Raw genomic sequence first — 20,415 nt, forward strand, 5'->3', positions numbered from 1 at the left:
AAACTGTTTTTGGACTCCTCTGATAAAATCTTCTGGTGGATTTAATACAATTAATTTATGCCATAGGATAGAGGCGGCAAGATTGTTTATAACCAGCACTCTTCCCCTATAGGACAGTTGAGGCAAAATCCAGTTCCATTTTAACAGCCTGGCACAAACTTTGTCCTTTACACCTTCCCAATTTTTTCCTTGATAGGATTCAGAACCCATAAAAATTCCTAAAAACTTAAAACCATTGTTTTCCCACTTTACATTTTCAGGTATAACTGGTAAAGACAGTGTTGTTTTATCATTACACCAGAATGCTTCAGTTTTCCCCCAGTTGAGTTTAGCAGATGATGCTCTCTCATACACACCAATACTATAATTAACAATATCAATGTATTTTTGTTCTTTTACAATTACAGTAATGTCATCTGCATATGCAGTCAATTTTACAGAATGAAAATCATCACCAACCCTTAAGCCGGGCAGACCTTTTCTTAATAGACACAACAGTGGTTCCACTACTAAAGCATACAATTGGCCTGACAGTGGACACCCCTGCCTAATACCCTTCTGTATTTTTATAGGTTGACTTAGACCACCTCCAATTTTTAAAATACAAGATGCATTCATATACAAGAGTTTTATCCAAGAAATAAAACCATTTCCAAACCCAAAAGCATGCATTGTTTCAAACAAAAAACCATGGTCAACTCTATCAAAGGCTTTTTCCTGATCCAGGAACAAAAAACCCACATCCACCTCATAAAGTTTAGAGTATTCCAGAACATCTCGGATCAAAAAAATGTTGTCATAAATAGTTCTTTCCGGAATACAATAGGACTGATCCTGATGTATTATACCAGCCAAAACTGATTTCAGCCTGTTTGCCAGTACTTTAGCTATCAGCTTATAATCAGATGTTAAGATTGATACAGGCCTCCAGTTTTTCAGGAAACTTAAGTCTCCTTTCTTGGGTATCAAAGCCAACACTGCTCGTTGGCAACTTTTGGGCAGCATTTGTTCTTTAAAACATTCCTGAACCACCTCATAAAAGTCTCTGCCAATAATCTTCCAAAAAGCCTTATAAAAGTCCACTGGCAGTCCATCAATCCCAGGGGCACGGCCTGAGTTCATTTGTACAACAGCATCAGTCAACTCCTCAAAAGACACAACACTGTCCAAAGTCCGACTCTGCTCCTTAGTAATAGTCGGAAGCTGTTGTAGTAGTTGTGAAGCACATCCAGGATCAGTGTCCTCCTTTTGATAAAGTTCAGAATAAAAGTCCACAGCAATTTTTCGCATTTGTCTTGAATCAAAAGTCTTTAGTCCATCTGGTTTTGTTAAGCAGTACATTTCATTTTGTTTCTTTAAAACTTTTTCTAAATTAAAAAAATAAGCAGTGGGACCATCCATGTCATGTATAGACATAAAGCGAGATCTTACTAGGGCACCTTTAGCCCGAACTTGCAATACACTTTCAAGCTCATGTTTCTTTTCAGATAACTTTCCATTCAAAGAAGCATCTGAATGTTGAATCATCCCAGATGTAATCTGAAGGATCTCTTGTTCTATTTCAGATATTTTTTGTTTAATTTTTCTAGTAGAAAGGAAAGTAAACTGTTGACAAAATATTTTTATTTGTGTCTTTCCTATTTCCCACCACTGTGTCACACTTTCAAAATCTTCCTTTTGAGAAACCCACTCATTCCAAAACAGCTTAAATTTTTCATAAAAATCCTTTTCTTTTAACAATGCTACATTAAACTTCCAGTAAGGACTTTTGCATTTTTGATTTGTCAAGACAATATTCATTGTAATAAAATGATGATCCGAAAACCCACATGGAAAAATTCTGCACTCCATTACTCTATTATTTGCTGTACGCTTGATATAAAGCCGGTCAAGTCGCGCTGCACTAATCCTCCCTTGTGAAACTTTTGTCCATGTATACTGCTTTGTGTCATTATTTTTTTCTCTCCACACATCTATAAAATCATGCTGAACAAAAATACTTTTTAAAAAAGTAGCTGACGCAAAATCTGGTTCCTCGTTGTTTCTATCTAACAGAAAATCAAGGGTACAATTCCAATCACCGCCAACAACCAAAAAATCATCCGGGGCAAAACTTTTTAAAATATCTCCCAATTTACTGAATAAAATAATTCTTTCAGCGCCTCTATTTGGAGCATAAATATTTATGAAAACAAATACTTGATTATAAATTTCCGCTTTCACAATCAAAACACGACCTTTCTCCAATTCTATTTTTGATAAGATATTAATAACAAGATAATCTGAAAAAAGAATAGCCACTCCACTACTAATATTTGTGCCATGGCTTACACAGATTTCCCCTTTCCACCACAAATTCAACCCTAATTCATTATTCAAATCACTATGAGTTTCTTGTAGAAAGATTACATGATTGTCTTTAAACTTAAGAAATTCCATTAGTAAAGCTCTTTTTCCTCCATCTCTCAACCCATTAACATTTAAAGATCCCACCCTTAGTACCTGCATTATATGGGAGAGAGAGAGAAGACATAAAAGAAAAAACACAAAAATAAAAATAGATCCCACAGCCATGTGCTTATTTTTTCCGTTTTAACGTTTTTGCTTGATCTTTTTGAGCTTTACGCACCGCCGTCATAAATTTCTTCAGCCTAAATCTTTTTTGTTTCGAAATCACGTCGTAACCAACATTCTTCTGAGCAATCATTACTGATTTAACAAATTTTTTACCATCAGCGAAATATTTTAAAACATCAACTTTTTTCCCTTTAGTTTGATCCAGAAATCCATTTAATTCATCTACAGAATAAACGTCATTTGTGGACTGACTGTAATCAAACTCAGACACCTCAGAGCCGCTATCGCCTTCCTCCTCCATCTGTACCTCGTCGCTGTCCTCCTCTACTGTCAAATCAGGCTTAACACCACTACCACAAGCCACCTCATCAGCAATACCATGATCACCAACATTTACACACTCAACTACCTCTTCCTGAACATTTGAGCCTTCTTTATTTTCACCATCTTGCTTAGGTAAATTAAAAGCACTCACCTCTGATGAACTCTGTTCTGAAAAACTCCGCTCATCTGAAGATTTAACCTGGGTTCTTTTCGCTGCATACGTAGAAATAGAAGCCTCCATATCCTCGCTTTGAAAGTCCTGCTTTTGCTTTTTTAATGGAATCGTCGTTTCTTTTACATTTTTTGATCTCTTTTCCTTTTCAGGAATTTCCGTGCTATCGGTTCGATCTACTCGCTCTTCATTATTTCCGTTATATACTTCATTTTCCGTCTGTTTTTTATGTGGGCAAGTAAATCTCTTATGCCCTAAATCTCCGCAATCAAAACAACGCATGCTATCTGTTGTTGCAAAGATCATGTACGAGCTATCTCCATTTTGTATGCGAAAGGACACTTCCAAAGTTTTAGAGGGTGCGTTTAAAAACATGAAAACATGTCTCCGAAAAGACAGCACGTGCTTCAAAGCAACATTTTTGCAACCAAGTGAAACCACTTTGATAGCACTGGCAAACTTCCCAAACCGACTAAGTTCTTTGGTAATCTCTTCATTCGAAATAAACGGAGGCACGTTTGAAATCGTTACTTTAGTAGCAGGTGCGCGCAACGGCGTTACCAGCAACAATGTTTCCGAAACAATGATTCCATTTTCGACAAGCCTATTCACTAATTTTTCCTCTTTCAGAAACACTACGATCGCCTTATTCATTCTGGATGCTGAGACTATATTTCCATGTCCTACAATTTCTCCCATAGCTAGTAGAACATCTTCTACCGTAAACGCTTCATCCGGTGTAACCTTACACCCATTCTTGATTGAGAAAACCGGCGTCCCCTCACCTGAGGGAGACGCCATAGTTTTCTAAATAAAAAAAAGAGGATTTTAACCCCTTCTTAACACTAAAGTGAGAGGGAAAAAACAAAAAAAACAAAAACAAACCTAGAAACCCAAAAAGAAAAACAAAACAACATAAACCGAAAAAAAGAAAACAATTGAACAAAATTCAAGCGTGCCGCTCTCGCACCAAACCCACACCCTCGCTTCCCAACATGCAACACGTGAGAGAGAGAGAGAGAGAGAGAGAGAGAGAGAGAGAGAGAGAGACTTTCTAACACCCCATATCATTTCCAATAAAATAAAATAAAAATGTTTCTTGATAATACATGTACTCAGTAACTACTTTAGATTTTACCAAAGATTTAAACAACATCATCAAGTCAACATTTTGATTTTCATTCTTGCACTGATGGGATTTAAAAATAGCCAATTTTGCCTTCCCCAGCAAAACATTAGCAAGCATACACTCCCTTTGCCAAGAATGTCTATACCGATTTCCAAAAATAAACAATGTCTTGTTGAATAAAAAAACAAGTTTAGACATTATTTCATCAAGCAACAAATACAGAGGCACTAAACGATGACAATCATAAAATAAATGAAAAACATTATCAGTTTCATTACAAAAAGGACATGTTGATGACACCAATGAATTAAATCTGGAGACAAAATGATCTGTGGCCACTACACCATGAATGATCATCCACTGAAGATCCCCACTTATCCTTGGTATTGGGGGCTTATATAAAAGTCTCCAAGAGGGAGTAACTTCCTCAGGGGAAGAAAAATAACCCCTCCATTTACTATCACCCCTTTCCCTTAATTGTTTACAATGAGCATCTTTTACACATATATGATACAAACTCTTTTTTCCCAAAGGATTGAAAATCCAAAACTTCAACAAGGGGCACTGACCACTTAAGGTAATTTCCACATTTCTGGGTTTAACTTTTAAAACAGGAAACATCTGAGTCACTACATCATTGTGAATAAACTCAATGATGAAAAAAGGACAATAATTCAGAAGGAAAAGAGTCTTTAAGACTACTGATAAAAACATCCACATTCCTTACAGATCTAAGACCAACTTGGTCAGCAAGAGTCTGTACAATTTTCCATTGGCTATTGTTCAAATCAAGCAAATCAATAATTCATATTATCCCTGCTTTAGAAAATATTGTCATAAATGAATTCAACACATGTGATTGTATTTTAAACAATGGATTAAAAAACAGAGGCTCAAGAATACCATAATGTTCATTATTATCTCTTATCACCTTAAACAGTCCCCATACTTATTTTTTTAGCACTGATGCATAAAAATCAGCAAGCAACAATCGAGTGTCTGGGTCATACGACTGTTCAATTAAAAACAATTGTTGGTCACATTTTGAAGCTCAGTGGTATCCAAGACACTTCATCTGTCCAATAAAGTATCTTTTTCAATGTTTGCAATCACATCGCCTTCATCTTTGACTCCACATGAATGAATCCCTGTCCACCCTCTGCCATCAGCAGATAAAGAACTCCAGGTGGAAGCCAGTGATGACCAGTCCAGAAAAAGTCAACAAATGCACGCTGTATTTTCAAGAAGAACTCTTTAGGAGGGTTCAAAACTATGAGTTTATGCCACAGCATTGACTCTGCCAGATTGTTAATGATTAAAACTCTTCCTCTGTATGAGAGCTGGGGAAGAATCCATCTCCACCTCTGAATTCTCCCTATCACCTGGTCAGAAAGTCCTTCCCTATTCTTTTTCATATACTCATTAGTCCCAAAGTAAATCCCAAGGATTTTAAAACCATCTCGAATCCACTGACACTGTTGAGGTAATTGAGGAGGTCCCATTTCCCTCCATTTTCCCATCAAAAATGTTCTACACTTTTCCTAGTTTATGCGTGCAGATGTCGCTTTTTGAAAGCAATTTAAGCATGTTGTTAAGTTATGTATATCATTATCAGTACGTACAACAACAGTAACATCATCAGCATATGCTGTAAGTTTAACAGGGGTTAAATATGGATGACCAGAAATGCTCACACCATGTAACCGCTTCCTTAATGAAAGCAACAGCGGTTCAATTGAAAATGAACATGGCATCCAATAATCCAGAAAGTGGACACCCCTGCCGTATACCTCGAGTTACAGGAAAGGGTCTGGTTAAGGAACCATTAATTCTTAGCACACGATAAACTTTATTATACAGCAGCTTAATAAGAGACCCAAAGCCAGAAGCCTCTAAAGCCTTAAAAAGATATACATGATCCACCCTATCAAAGGCTTTTTCTTGATCAAGAGAAAGAAAAGCTATATCCAAGTCATATCTCAAAAATTGTTTGTTTGGGAATACATTAAGTTTGGTCTTCAGGAATTACACTTGAGATATATTGTTTTAGTTGTTATAGCCTTTGACAAAATCTTAAAATCCACAGTTAAGTGATACAGGGTGCCAATTTTTCAATAAGCCCAAATCTCCTTTCTTGGGAATTAGTGTCAAAACCGCTCTTCGACAGCTCAGAGGAAGAATCCCCTGATCAAAACATTCTAGCACTTCATACAAATCATGTCCCATCAAATTCCAAAAACATTTATAAAACTCTGCTGTCAGGCCGTCTATCCCAGGAGACTTCCCAGGATTCAACTCTAAAACAGCGTTTGAAATCTCCGAAAAATTAAGAGAACTTTCTAGATCTTTTCTATCTTGCTCTACAATCTGGGTAAGATCACATACAACCTCATTCACAGCTGATTCTTCACATGATTCTGCTTGATACAATTTTTCATAAAATGACAAAGCAATGGCATTCATTTTCTGTTGATCAGTTTTTTCTTGATCATTGGAAAGTTTTAAATAGTGCAAATACTTTTTGTCTCTGGATTTTCTTTCCAGTCAAAAAAAAAAAAAAAAAAAGCTGTAGGAGCATCCGCTTTGTTTAAATACGTGTATCTGGGTCTAATCAATGCTCCGTTTCCCCTTTCTTCCAAAAGATTCTTTAAAAGAAATGTATTTCTTTCAATATCTGTCAGAGATGAATCATCATTATTGCTTTGAAAATTTGACTGAAGTATATTCTGTTCCAGTATCTTCCTTTTCTCCTTGAGGGCTTTAGTGCTGTGAGCAGTATACTGTTGACAAAACATCTTTATCTGTACTTATATTGCCTATATCCCACCAACGACTTAATGATAAAAAGTCAGTTTTTGTAAACTTTTTGTCTCTTTCCTCTCTCCACGCTTTCCAAAAAAGGGGAAAAGCATGAATAAAAGAATTATCCTGAGGTAAATTATTATTAAAATGCCAATATGAAGTATAAGATTTAATAGAAGGAACAAAAACAGTACATACACAGTACAAACAGAAATAACAGTACAAACAGAAATATAGTAGTGATCAGACAAGAAATTTGGTGAAATAGAGACAGAAAAAAATTTGCCCCGATTATTAGCTTTCACATAGAAGCGACCAAGTCTTGCCGCTGGCAATTCATTAGAATTTCTTTTAAGCCAGGTATACTGCCTAACCCCTGGAAATGTATCTCTCCATAAATCATTGAAACTATGATAATTAATTAAAGATCTAAGTGCTTCAGCTGAACAAGGGTGAGGTTCCACATGATTTCTATCCACAGATCGATCTAGAGTACAGTTAAAATCACCCCCCAACACAATAATCTTCTCCTGAGAACATTCTGATATAGCCTCAGATAGTTTTTTTTTTAAAGCATACGTTCATTTCCTGTAGTTGGTGCATAAACATTAAAAAAAAAGAAAAAATGTAATCTCCTAAAGTAACATCCACTCGTAAAATCTGACCAGTAATGATTTCAAACACAAAGCCTTACAGTTTACCCATGATGAAAGAAGTATTGCGACACCTGCACTTAAGTTTGAGCCATGGCTAAGCAGTGCACTACCCTTCCATTCAGTTCTCCATTGCATTTGATTTTGAACATTCGTATGGGTCTCTTGTAATAAGATTATATCTGTTTTTTAACTGTAAATAATCAAATAGTGCAGCTCTCTTATCAGTGTCCTGACAACCATTAATGTTAAAAGAGCCAATATTAAATGAAGTCATGGGGATATGTAATAGGAATTCAAAGAGCAATAGCACAAACACCACAAAACTCGTCATAATCTTACTAAAGCTTCACAGATCGAGTCTTCATTCTTTTTCTTACATTACACATTCATTTCTTAAGTCCTTAACATGTTGGTTGATCCAGTTCCTCTAAAGTAGCTTCTCATGACAATAGCACATGATTCATTAAAAATCCTTAAACTTGGAAAATACATTTCAAGTTTTGGTCTCTGTTGATTTTTTGTAGAATTAAGAAAATGATTCAACTGTTCAACTGTGTAATAGGATACATTTGCTTTAAAAGTGGAACTTCCCTGAGAGTTTGCATCAATACTGTCCCCATAGCTATCTGAATATTCACTATCAGACTAATAAAAAGACTGTCCATCATCTTCAAACACATTTTGTAAATCCATCAGATTCATCGCTCCATCAGTTTCCGCTTGTTCTCCCAAGTGCTCTGAAACACTGGCGCTTTCCACAGCCACCGGTTCTGCACCATCCAGTATCTCTACACTATCACCAGCAACAGCAGCATTTACACAGGGGACCTCAATAACATTGTGGACCCCATCTGAATTATCCACACCAGATGAACTAGGTTCACTATGGCCATCACTCACTTTTTCAGACTGCTGATCAGTTTTACTTTCATCAGGCGTGTGATTCGCCTGCTCATTAACAGTAACTGACACTGACTCATTTTCGTGGTCAGTCTGTTCAGCCTCCTTCTTTGTGGGACACGTTTGTCTAGTATGACCATATTAACTGCAAACAAAACCCCTCATTGAATCGGAAGTAATAAAGATAGTGTAATCCTTGCCCAGCTTTTCAGTTTCACTGAAACATTCAAATCCTGATGTTCTGCATTCAAAATCATGTCCAAATTTGTCTTCTAAAAGACATTATGTGTTTTAGATCTGGATTTTTTTAAGCCCAGAGGAATCATCTTCATTGAACTGACAATTTTTCCGTAATGCAAAAGAATGCGCTCAAGCATATCATTTGGTATAAACGGCGGGACATTTGAAAGAATAACCTTCTTTGATATGTTAGACAGCGGCAGTACCAGGATAAAGTTATCCCTCACTGATACACCACATTCAACAAAATGATCAATAATGGTTAATCACAATCTCCTTGTTCATCCTTGATGCAGACAAAATATTTTGTGCACCAATTTCATTCCCGATTGCTATCAAGCAATCCTCCACCGACACTGAATCATCTGGTATGCATTTGCAACCATGTCAGGCAGTCAAGCTTGACAACCCGTCTGAGTTTGGATACATAATCACCACATGAAGTGTAGATGAAAAACAATAAATAAGCCAAAATATACAAAGAAACCCCCCCCCCCCCCCCAGGGTTGTAAAAAAATAAATGAATTCAATGTGAATGATACACAGAGTACTTACCCAACATGATCATCATTTTTTAGAGAAATTAGGAAGGTGAATGCATATACAAACAAGCTCTCCGTTTAGGATTCCAGTAAATATAATCCAAGCCCCTTTGATGTGTTGATAATCTGTCCGTCATCGTCTAAAACCCGCCCTTATGATTTCATTGGTCTGAACAGTTTCTGAGAGAAGAGAAACTGAGTTCTGAAAAAAGAGTTTCTGGGAGATAATTACTCCTCTATGGAGCGAGGCCAGACCAAACCGCCGACCTAAAAATGTTGTGGATGGGGCTAAGTTCGGCTGGCATCCAGGCTAGTTGTACACACAGCGGCTGTCCGAATTCATTCACTCGTTGTCATCCACTCCTTCAAGTGAACTGTATTAGTGGACAAACATAGGGTATAGTGATGAAGGGGGTTTAGAGAGAGATTTGGGGTTCAGCCATTGATTATACACTGAGTTGTAGTCGACAGCACAAACACCTGACCTGGGACCTGATGCTATCCTGTGTCTTATCTCCTTCTCCATGATTACTGCTTATTCACGAAACTCAGACAGCAACAAAGTGTCAGCCCAGATCCGGGCCAAATCAGTGCCTATAGGCCAAAAGCAGTAGGCGAGCGAATATGTCCGAATCCTCAGTATTCATAAAAGAGTAGGCAAGAATCACCTGGGTGATGTAGTAATTCTCATGATATTCGGACATGCGTATACTAATAGTGTGTTTGAATATGCCTACTATATAGCAGGAGAAAACAGTGTGCGAGGATTAGTAAGTCTGAAACCTCAGTATTGATAAGATAAACAATAAATTGTAAATATTTTGTGCCAATGTAGAATATTCAGGGCCAGCGTTTGGTGAGCTAGGCGGTTGCCTAGGGATACTAAAATATACTAAAATGTGTGTGTGTTTTGAGGGTATAGTTAATCCAGTTTATGGGTCATAATTTGCTCAAGTGTCCTTACAGGTGCTTATGTTTTTGCACAGTATATGGAGATAATATTTGGTAAATAACCTTGAATATTCTTTCTAGCATTTGTGTATGAACAATTTATTACAGTTGATACGTCAAGTCCTTATTTGCTTGATTAAGTGTTGGAGTTACTATAAATCGATTTTTGTTTGTTCATCCTTTGTTTGAGTCATAATTTTTTTAAATATCCTGAAAAAAATGTAAATGTTTTGTATGTGCAATTCACTATAAGAGTACTTGTGTTTGTATAGTTTAATAAATACGTAATTTAAGTGGGGGTGGGGGGTGGGGGGGGTGGGGGGGGGGGGGGGGGGGTTACTCCATCTCGCCTAGGGCAACCAAACAGCTAGAGCCGGCCCTGGGAATATTTAATAAAGATAATGTTCAAAAAAGAGAAACCAGTATTGTGTGATTGTGTTTGATGAAGTCAGCGACTCATACAATAAACACACTACAGTCTGAACACAGAGAGAAAACAAAAGAACAACTGGTAAGAGTTAGATCATTTTATTTTTGATATTTTGATTCACATTAAATATGGTTTCAAAGAAGCTTTACCAAAAATCATGTGCTAATGCGTTAAAGCATTCAAACCACAAGTGAGCAACAGTAGCAAGCAGATAAAAAATGCATAAAATATTTAAAGAAACCAACAGATTTATCTGGGGGATTAGAAATAGACATTAGAATCAACATTTGCTATAGTATCTGTTAACGCAGTACTGTGTGTGTCTCGCTCTGTTTACTGCATATCTGTCTGTCCTTTTAAATCAATCATTTTATACACATTCTCTGATGTAGAGATTCAACTGATGAGGAGGAGGAGGATGATGAAGATGAGGATGAGGAGGATGATGATGATGAGGAGGAGGAGGAGGATGAAGAGGATGATGGTGATGATGAGGAGAAGGATGTGGAGGAGGATGATGAAGAGGATGATGACGCTTCTAGAAATTTTGTATATATAAAAACATTGTTAAATGATACTCTTTTTTACACTCAGAACTTGCATCACTTTTCTCATGTTACAGATGCTTGTTACTAAATAAAATACACAACACAACACAACACAATGTGGTGAATGGGAAACACCTGGGAGACTAATCAACATGAAGAACTACAAAACCCTACAGGAAACAGAAACAAAGCACAAATAAACTTCAACATAAAAGTCCCACATAGTGCCAGACACAGAACAGATGTGACAGAAAGCAGGTCCAGATTATGAGTGTAAATGTTAGATCAGGAGATAAAAAGGTTATTGCTGGCGTCTGTTATGAGTGAGACGTGTGAACGGCAGTAATTACAGTCAGTGTTGAGTATCGTGATGTTGTGGAGATCGTCATGGGTTTGAGGCTCTCAGTTACTCACCTGTTATAACCTCCAGCTTCACTTCAGTGTAGAGATCTTCTAGAGCTCGTCTATCAACTGCACAGTAGTACGTCCCAGAATCCTCTTCACTCAGATCTCTGATGGTCACAGTGAGGACTTCTGATCTTGTGTCGTCATACAGAGAGAATCTTCCAGAACGAACCCATTTATCTTTAATATCAGTCTTGATGAGTTCAGAGCACCATCCAATCTGTAGCATATCTGACTTCTTTCCTTTACAAAAATACTTTATATATGCTGAATATCCTTCATCATATCTGCATTTGATCATGACTCCGCCTCCTGAATATCCCGTCACACTGAAGCTCACGACACCTACAACAAACCATCATCATTAATATATGATAATAAAATACTCAAGTGAAATTAATTTCAAAGTGTTTTTAAAGTTAATTTAAGCATATTAGTTGAAGACAGAGAATGTTGTTCATTATTTAATGTCAGTTCTGGTTCTTCTGTGATGTGATTGTTTGATCCGGACTCAGTTCATATTCTTACCAGGAATCATCATCAGAATGAAAGTCCAGATGATCTTCATTCTTCTCTCTTATTAAATGATCTTCTCTGTTGTCAGTAGATTCAGTTCTTCTGAAGCTCTCGATGTGTGTTCAGATGAGCTTTGACTGTTTCTTTCCTGGTTACATGTTTAACATGAAGTGCTGAATGTGACAGAGACGCCCACTTCCTGAGAGAGAGAGAGAGAGAGAGAGAGAGAGAGAGAGAGAGAGATTAATAAAGAGGAAGTGAAACTACTTCACTCACGGTTCACACAAACACGCAGGACTCACAGACAGAACAGAATCATGCAGATAAAACTCATTATAAAAGTGTTATTTTATAGATATTTATATTTCTATTTCAAATCCTTAGTTTTATATTTTTCCAGAATCATAATATTTAATATTTTTAACTGATTTAAAATTTAAATGAAGCGTTACATTTACAGAGACTGATAGTGAAAGCAGCAAACAGCAGCGGTTCCCATGGTAACTGTATCACTACAGTGCAGCTGACCGATTCATTCTGCACGTTTAATAAATTATGTTGTCACACCTTTAGCTGTGTGCTGATCCACTGATTACATATTTAATGTATTTATAGATTTGATTCTTGTTTCTCTTTTTCCCAATGTGATCTTAGCATGGTGACATTGATACATGTTTTTATCCAAATCATCATTTTGGTTGCGATGTTAGATCAGCGCTGAAATTGGGATGAAGTCGACAGCACATGGAGACGGTGACAGTGAACTAACAGTGATGTGTAGTTGATGAGCTCAAGATCATGCAGGTGTGTCTCTCTGCAGAACACTAGTGGGTGTTCCCCAGTCAGTGTTGTGTTTTCAACCGCGTTACCCGATTGGCTGTAATTCACTGGGGCTTGGTTTAGGGGCGGGCCTTCTTGAGATCAGCAAGTCTATTCAATTTCCATTGTCGATTGAAAGTGGCCACAGAGTGATAAACACCCATTTTGGTTTTGCATGTGGCCTTCTCAGTGTTTAACTGATGCTTCCTCATTACAGAGAAAACACCGGCCCATCCTATACAGAAGACTTCTGTGTTGAGCCGCCTCACATACAGGACCGTTTCTAACAATACTTTTAGTTTGATTGTTATTTGCATTTGATTTATTGTTACTGATGAGATTTTAAAAAGTTATTAAAGTGTTTGAATAAACTGGGCAATTTACTACATTCTTAGAAAATGTATCTTGTTTTGGTAATGTTTATTAAGAATTAAAGTTCCAACAATATTTAGCAGATTTATCGAAGTGCTAGAGACATGAACATGAGCAGACTGCCACACTTTACACGTATCGCATCTATTGGTTCGTTCAAGTCCTCCTGGGATGTTTGTATTCACGAGGTGAGGAGTCGTGTTTACCACATCATGTGTGTTCAAGTCTCTTTGGTCGGAGCGAGATGGCGGTGTACCTTCTTTTAATGAATTTCACGAAAATACAGCAAGATTTGTTAACTCTGCTGATAGAAAATGAACAAAGAATATGCATCAGGTGAGTTTTAATACTTTACGTTTTTAATTAATCTATGAAGCCACTGTAAACTGTATCATTATAAATTAGGCTAATTGTTACATCACAATGCTAGCTTACTTTGTTGTAAATGACAAAGCCTGACGGTGTCAGTCCTAAATACCCGTTATATTCAACTACAGACGTGCTTCCATTGATTCCGCCATGTTTCTCACTAACACGCCAACGACTTGTACAGATCAGGGATTTAAAAAAAAACATTATACTCCAACTCATAACCCCAACTCAGACCGGGGCTTAAAGAAAATCCAGAACTTCCCACTGGCATTTGTGACTTTGTGGTGACGTTCATGTGTGTTGAACTCGTTAATACGATCTTTACAACATGACTTGAACACACCATATTACTCAGTGCTTGTAGAGCGCCTTGGCTCTTTCCTTTAGTGAAGGCAGATGAGGCTGGGCAACTAAACAAATGAGACACATCCTCCTGATAATGCTGACGTGGGCTGCATCCGAAATCACCCCCTATACCTTTAAATAGGGCAATATTTGAGACATTTGTAGTGGTGTCCGAAACCAGTGGATGTTATTAAGTGCACTTATTCAATCCCACAATGCACCACAATACCCGAGTGTAGAGTCGTTTTACACACAGCGGCTGTCCAAATTCATTCACTCGTTGTCATCCACTCCTTCAAGTGAACTGTATTAGTGGACAAACATAGCGAATAGTGATGAAGGGGGTTTAGAGAGTGATTTGGGGTTCAGCCATTGATTATACACTGAGTTGTAGTCGACAGCACAAACAGCTGACCTGGGACCTGATGCTATCCTGTGTCTTATCTCCTGCTCCATGATTACTGCTTATTCACGAAACTCAGACAGCAACAAAGTGTCAGCCCAGATCCGCGACAAATCAGTGCCTATAGGCCAAAAGCAGTAGGCGAGCGAATATGTCCGAATCCTCAGTATTCATAAAAGAGTAGGCAAGAATCACCTGGGTGATGTAGTAATTCTCATGATATTCGGACATGCGTATACTAATAGTGTGTTTGAATATGCCTACTATATAGCAGGAGAAAACAGTGTGCGAGGATTAGTAAGTCTGAAACCTCAGTATTGATAAGATAAATAATAAATTGTAAATAATTTGTGCCAATGTAGAATATTCAGGGCCAGCGTTTGGCGAGCTAGGCGGTTGCCTAGGGCGACAATTGTGTTGGGGCGCGAGCGCGCTCTAGTGCCGCCCATTACTTCCCATTAAACATAGAATCAGAACAAGCGAAATACAAAATAAAGTTTATTAAACATGATCATCATAGGGCGCCCCCTCAGCCACACATTTAATTACTTATCAACCTGATTATTAGATTGAATTGATGGCGATTATTGATTATTGGTTCAGGCGTTATCCCTCAGTGATCATCCCTTGCGCGTTCATCAAAAATGAGGTGTCTAAACCCGCGGTGTCAGGGTTTGTAGAGGGGAAAAGGAGCGAGGACTCAATTGCAGGAAGAATGGGCTCTTTATTATAAAAATCAAACAAAACAAGACAAACAAAAACAACCCCGAGGGGGAAAAACAAGACTTGACTTTTCTTGGCTTGGCTTGACTTGACTTGACTTCAGGAGCAGGGAAACATGAGGTAGGTTAGACAAGGAAGGTTTGACAGGAAGGTTTGACAAGGAAGGTTTGACACCGATCCAGCACAGGACTGCAAACACAAGGAGATTAAATGGGGAGCAAACAAACGAGGGTAATGGGAGAAGACAGGTGGGGCAAATGAACCAATAATCAGGAAACAAGGTGGGTGGGGTTAGACAATTGACATGAGAGCACATGGGACAAAGAAACACATGAACATGTGCTCACACCAAACATGACATGAACATGCAGTTAATGAAAACTCATAAACTGCATGTTCACACTAAACATGACAACAAGAAAGCATGCAGCAAGTAAAACACCAGCTGCATGCTACACAACACAAAACACACAGACAGGACAGTGCACACACACAACCACACAGAGTGCACAAGAATGAGCGAATGCACTCACAACAGAAGACAAAACATAAGGAGCATGAATGTCCGAATCCCAACACAAAACCGAAACCCAACTAGACAGAAGTGCTGGGACCCGAACACCACGCTCCACACAGAAAACTACAGAGACAGAAGCGCACGCAGCTCGAGCATGCTCAAAGCTGCGTGCTCACACAAGACAAGACAAATTACAGGAGTGTCAGGACTCTGTCACCAAACCAAGAGAAAGCTAGACCGAAGTGACAGAACCCTGACACGCGGATGCACAGGGACGGAAAAAGAGAAAGGAAGAAGATTAAAAGAAAGCCCAGGATAGAGGTTAGTCTTCTTATCTCAGCTTATAAGTCAAAGTAAATAAATGTACTTAGTATTATCAACTAATATTGGACATATTGGACGTTTCATTGCTGTCACTAAGCTATCACTAGCTAGTTTTCTACGTATTACAAACATAACTTCACTGACAATAATCTAAAATAACCTAGATGGATGTAATTTAAATATCAAAGTCCAGTTCGTTATAAATGTGGATAATGTATCATATGCATGCTAGTTATGAAAAGTACAAATGCTCTCTACATGGGCGTCGGAAGCAAATAAAAAGTGGATCTCTCTCTGTTTTGTTTTTTTACTGGAGTAACGTTAGATGCCATATTATTTACATTAAACACAAATATACTGTCGTTTGGTAAACGATTGATTGGGCCAGACAGAATTACAGAAATCACTGAGTTATTCACTGTGTCTATAGTGTAGGGGTAAGACGCATGTCATCAAGATTTGACGCGAATCAATCTGAGGTTTGAAACTTGCTTTTTGCCCAGGGTATTCTCACATAAATGCGTATAAATAGTACGAGTGTGCAATGTCGTGGAATGTATACGGCAAAACTCATTTTGGCGTGCATATGATACGCTGTTTTTCGCGTGCATATGATACACACTTTATGGCGTATTATACATACGAACCCCCCACCCCACCACCCTAATCCTACCCAAGAGAGCGTGTCATATATACGCAACAAAGTGCGTATCATATGCACGTGAAAATCAGCGTATCATATGCACGCCAAAATGAGTTTTGGCGTATACATTCCACGACATTGCACACTCGTACTATTTATACGCATTTATGTGTGATCGGGTTGCTTTTGCCACACTCGCTCTACTCCCGTTTTCTTATCACACAGATCGGAAAGGCATTTATTTTCAATAGAAATTGAGAAAATATTAGAAAAGGGTAAATACAGCATCTAACGTGTTTAATAATACGTTTTCTCAGTTAGGAGTAGGTGAACAGACATGTGCTGAATTAGAGACTGATAAATGTGAGTGAGTCCAATATCATTGGTCGTAAAAAGTGGGCGTGTCTTGTCCCGCACACACACAATGGTTCGAGATAGTCTCTTTACATTCATTATAAATGCATAAGTTCTGTTTAGTGAGTTCACAACTAGCAGGTGCATACACACACACATACACACACACACACACACACACACACAGTAACCATTATGGTGGTAGTAGGCAAGTTGTGTTTGTTATTCTGTATAGTTCCCTTTCAGGAATATGCTAAAATGTGTGTGTGTGTGTGTGTGTGTGTGTGTGTGTGTGTGTGTGTGTGTGTGTGTGTGTGTGTGTGTGTGTGTGTGTGTGTGTGTGTGTGTGTGTGTGAGCCTGTTTATGTGGTTTATGAGGACACAAATTTGTATTACTACATGGGTATTACACTGGTATTACACTATAAATGTGGTTTATGAGGACATATCAAATGTCCTCATAATTCAAATGGCCTTAAAAACACTAAATTATGTTTTTTTTGAGAAAGTAAAAATGCAGAATGTTTCCTGTGGTGGGTAGGTTTAGGGGCAGGGGCAGTGTAAGGGGATAGAAAATACGGTTTGTACAGTATAAAAACCATTACGCCTATGGAGAGTCCCTGCAAACCACATAGACCAACGTGTGTGTGTTTGTGTGTGTGTGTTTGTGTGTGTGTGTGTGTGTGTGTGTGTGTGTGTGTGTGTGTGTGTGTGTGTGTGGGTGGGTGGGTGGGTGGGTGTGTGGGCATGTTTTTGTGACATATCAGGACAAAAATGTGTATAATGACATGTGAATGACACAGGTATTACAGGAGGGGTGAAATATGAGGACATTACCCCATGTCCCCACTTTACAAAAGGCTTATAAATCACACAGGAGGAGTTTTTTTTTTGAGAAAGTAAAAATGCAGAATGTTTCCTGTGATGGGTAGGTTTAGGGGTAGGAGCAGTGTAAGGAGATAGACAATACAGTTTGTACAGTATAAAAATCATTACGCCTATGAAATGTCCCCACAATTCACAAAAACAAACATGTGTGTGTGTGTGTGTGTGTGGTGTGTGTGTGTGCGTTTTGAGGGTATAGTTAATCCAGTTTATGGGTCATAAATTGCTCAAGTGTCCTTACAGGTGCTTATGTTTTTGCACAGTGTATGGAGGTAATATTTGGTAAATAACCTTGAATATTCTTTCTAGCATTTGTGTATGAACAATTTATTACAGCTGATCCTTCAAGTCCTTATTTGCTTGATTAAGTGTTGGAGTGACTATAAAAGCGTTTTTGTTTGTTCATCCATTGTTTGAGTCATAATTTTTTAAAGGCCCCGTTCTTCGCGTGTTTCCGAAGCTTTGATTATGTTTACAGTGTGCAATATAACATGAGTTCATGTTTTGCGTGTAAAAAAACAGTATTTTTCACACAATTGCCTTATCTGTACAGCGCTGTTTCCTCTGTCCTAAAAACGGCCTGATGATTTCCTTGTTCTATGAAGTCCCTCCTTCAGAAACACGTAACGAGTTCTGATTGGGCCAGCGCTTCCTGTGTTGTGATTGGACAGCAGCTTAGCGCACTTTGTCTGGAAAGGTCCCGCCTCTTACCATAACGGGGAGATGCAAGCGCTGAATGCGCGCTCTTCTCCACGTGGGTGAGCAACAAGACCACGCCCCGTATTTTGCGTGTTCTTGTGGGCGGAGCTTTAGTCAACAAACGGTTCTAGTGACGTCATTACAGCAGGAAGTGCAGCGGTGTCGTCCAAACCGGCCGCTCGCTGTAGGCTTTGAAAGGGAACTTCTGTTAAATAAAATATCTCGCTTGGCATTGAACTTTGAGCTTTATCATTTTACAGGTATTATTTATGCTCTAACAGCAACATTACACACTAACTAAAGTTTGAAAGATGGAATCGTGAAGAACGGGACCTTTAAATATGTTTAAAAAAATTTAGCATTTTTGTATGTGCAATTCACTATAAGAGTACTTGTGTTTGTATAGTTTAATAAATACGTAATTTAAGTTGGGGGGGGGGGGGTTACTCCATCTCGCCTAGGGCAACCAAACAGCTAGAGCCGGCCCTGGGAATATTTAATAAAGATAATGTTCAAAAAAGAGAAACCAGTATTGTGTGATTGTGTTTGATGAAGTCAGCGACTCATACAATAAACACCCTACAGTCTGAACACACAGAGAACCAAAGAACAACTGGTAAGAGTTAGATCATTTTATTTTTGATATTTTGATTCACATTAAATATGGTTTCAAAGAAGCTTTACCAAAAATCATGTGCTAATGCGTTAAAGCATTCAAACCACAAGTGAGCAACAGTAGCAAGCAGATAAAAAATGCATAAAATATTTAAAGAAACCAACAGATTTATCTGGGGGATTAGAAATAGACATTAGAATCAACATTTGCTATAGTATCTGTTAACGCAGTACTGTGTGTGTCTCGCTCTGTTTACTGCACATCTGTCTGTCCTTTTAAATCAATCATCTTATACACATTCTCTGATGTAGAGATTCAACTGAGGATGAGGAGGATGATGATGAGGAGGATGATGATGAGGATGATGATGAGGAGGAGGAGGAGGAGGATGTTGTACCTGGGAATTTTGTATATATTAAAACATTGTTAAATGATACTTTTTTCACACTCAGAACTTGTATCACTTTTCTCATTGTACAGATGCTTGTTACTGATATCTTTCACACATTCACTACCCAGTTTGCTAACACACACACACTTAGAATCACATGCTGTTTGAGTTCCCAAAACTGAAGTCAAGTACAAGTGAAGTACTCAGATATGTGCTATAGTTAAAAACTGTAATATTATGTTCAAATTCATCACACTATTGCCAGAAGGCCAAACACTGTGGTACAAATTAATCATTTTAAATTGTATTATGGTTTAATATGAGTGATAAAACCCTCAGTACCTGTAACAGTGATCCGCACTCGTGTGATGAAGCTCTTGTGTCCTTGATCAGACTGAACTCCACACCAGTATTCTGAATCTTGTTCAGTCACACGACTGATGCTTCCCGTCAGGAGCTGCTCTTCTCTGTCATCATACAGCTGGATCTTTCCCTCACTCCTCCATCTTCTGCTCTCCTTCACAGACGTCTCTTCAGCACAGAGATCAGCTCCAGATCTCCAGCAGAGAAACTTCACATCACTCCTGTGGGATTGTGGGTATTTGCAGCTGATGTTCACAGATCCTCCTGCAGCCACTGATAGACTGATGCTCTTCACACAACAATCATCTGTTTGAGATCCAAATAAAGAGCAGCAATGTTACAATGAGCAGATATATTCATGATTCTGTCCAATAATGCATGACTGACTGAAAGCAGC

At 38.2% G+C, this 20,415-nt stretch overlaps 1 protein-coding gene across 1 annotated transcript in view; it reads right to left on the reverse strand.

Moving 5' to 3' along the window:
• The window catches only part of LOC137073728 (uncharacterized), a 32,151-nt gene that overhangs the window by 10,436 nt on the left and 1,300 nt on the right, over nt 1–20,415 (reverse strand). The gene's annotated exons all lie outside the window — the stretch shown is intronic.

This window comes from Pseudorasbora parva, chromosome 4 (genome assembly GCF_024679245.1).
Source record: "Pseudorasbora parva isolate DD20220531a chromosome 4, ASM2467924v1, whole genome shotgun sequence".
NCBI classification, from domain to species: domain Eukaryota; kingdom Metazoa; phylum Chordata; class Actinopteri; order Cypriniformes; family Gobionidae; genus Pseudorasbora; species Pseudorasbora parva.